Below are 2851 nucleotides of genomic sequence, written 5' to 3' on the forward strand. Positions count from 1 at the left end.
AACCATTTCTTACGCATTACGGTTCGAACACTCGAACACCTATACGGATTCTCCTGCACAGTGGCAGATATGTAAATACGATGTTTACATACCATTTCTTACGCATTGGGGTTCGAACACTCGAACACCTATACGGATTCTCCTGCACAGTGGCAGATATGTAAATACGGCGTCTACATACCATTTTTACGCATTACGGTTCGAACACTCGAACACCTATACGGATTCTGCTGCACAGTGGCAGATATGTAAATACGGCGTTTACAAACCATTTCTTACGCATTTCGGTTCGAACACTCGAACACCTATACGGATTCTCCTGCACAGTGGCAGATATGTAAATACAGCGTCTACATACCATTTTTACGCATTACGGTTCGAACACTCGAACACCTATACGGATTCTCCTGCACGATGACAGATATGTAAATACGGCGTTTACATACCATTTCTTACGCATTACGGGTCGAACACTCGAACACCTATACGGATTCTCCTGCACAGTGGCAGATATGTAAATACGGCGTTTACATACCATTTCTTACGCATTGGGGTTCGAACACTCGAACACCTATACGGGTTCTCCTGCACAGTGGCAGATATGTAAATACGGCGTTTACAAACCATTTCTTACGCATTCGAACACTCGAACACTCGAACACCTATACGGATTCTCCTGTACAGTTGCAGATATGTAAATACGGCGTTTACATACCATTTCTTACGCAATGCGGTTCGAACACTCGAACACCTATACGGATTCTCCTGCACAGTGGCAGATATGTAAATACGGCGTTTACAAACCATTTCTTACGCATTACGGTTCGAACACTCGAACACCTATACGGATTCTCCTGCACAGTGGCAGATATGTAAATACGGCGTCTACATAACATTTCTTACGCATTGGGGTTCGAACAGTCGAACACCTATACGGATTCTCCTGCACAGTGGCAGATATGTAAATTCGGCGTCTACATACCATTTTTACGCATTACGTTTCGAACACTCGAACACCTATACGGATTCTCCTGCACAGTGGCAGATATGTAAAGACGGCGTTTACATGCCATTTCTTACGCATTACGGTTCGAACACTCGAACACCTATATGGATTCTCCTACACAGTGGCAGATATGTAAATACGGCGTTTACATAACGTTTCTTACGCATTGGGGTTCGAACACTCGAACACCTATACGGATTCTCCTGCACAGTGGCAGATATGGAAATACGGTGTTTACAAACCATTTCTTACGCATTACGGTTCGAACACTCGAACACCTATACGGATTCTCCTGCACAGTGGCAGATATGTAAATACGGCGTTTACAAACCATTTCTTACGCATTACGGTTCGAACACTCGAACACCTATACGGATTCTCCTGCACAGTGGCAGATATGTAAATACGGCGTTTACATACCATTTCTTACGCATTACGGTTCGAACACTCGAACACCTATACGGATTCTCCTGCACAGTGGCAGATATGTAAAGACGGCGTTTATATACCATTTCTTACGCATTACGGTTCGAACACTCGAACACCTATACGGATTCTCCTACACAGTGGCAGATATGTAAATACGGCGTTTACATAACGTTTCTTACGCATTGGGGTTCAAACACTCGAACACCTATACGGATTCTCCTGCACAGTGGCAGATATGGAAATACGGCGTTTACAAACCATTTCTTACGCATTACGGTTCGAACACTCGAACACCTATACGGATTCTCCTGCACAGTGGCAGATATGTAAATACGATGTTTACATACCATTTCTTACGCATTGGGGTTCGAACACTCGAACACCTATACGGATTCTCCTGCACAGTGGCAGATATGTAAATACGGCGTCTACATACCATTTTTACGCATTACGGTTCGAACACTCGAACACCTATACGGATTCTGCTGCACAGTGGCAGATATGTAAATACGGCGTTTACAAACCATTTCTTACGCATTACGGTTCGAACACCCGAACACCTATACAGATTCTCCTGCACAGTGGCAGATATGTAAATACGGCGTCTACATACCATTTTTACGCATTACGGTTCGAACACTCGAACACCTATACGGATTCCCCTGTACGGTGACAGATATGTAAATACGGCGTTTACATACCATTTCTTACGCATTACGGTTCGAACACTCGAACACCTATACGCATTCTGCTGCACAGTGGCAGATATGTAAATACGGCGTTTACAAACCATTTCTTACGCATTACGGTTCGAACACTCGAACACCTATACGGATTCTCCTGCACAGTGGCAGATATGTAAATACGGCGTTTACATACCATTTCTTACGCATTACGGTTCGAACACTCGAACACCTATACGGATTCTCCTACACAGTGGCAGATATGTAAATACGGCGTTTACATAACATTTCTTACGCATTGGGGTTCGAACACTCGAACACCTATACGGATTCTCCTGCATAGTGGCAGATATGGAAATACGGCGTTTACAAACCATTTCTTACGCATTACGGTTCGAACACTCGAACACCTATACGGATTCTCCTGCACAGTGGCAGATATGTAAATACGATGTTTACATACCATTTCTTACGCATTGGGGTTCGAACACTCGAACACCTATACGGATTCTCCTGCACAGTGGCAGATATGTAAATACGGCGTCTACACACCATTTCTTACGCATTGGGGTTCGAACACTCGAACACCTATACGGGTTCTCCTGCACAGTGGCAGATATGTAAATACGGCGTTTACAAACCATTTCTTACGCATTCGAACACTCGAACACTCGAACACCTATACGGATTCTCCTGTACAGTTGCAGATATGTAAATACGGCGTTTACATACC

This window comes from Camellia sinensis, chromosome 6 (genome assembly GCF_055761805.1).
Source record: "Camellia sinensis isolate YWXY chromosome 6, ASM5576180v1, whole genome shotgun sequence".
Taxonomy (NCBI): Eukaryota; Viridiplantae; Streptophyta; class Magnoliopsida; order Ericales; family Theaceae; genus Camellia; species Camellia sinensis.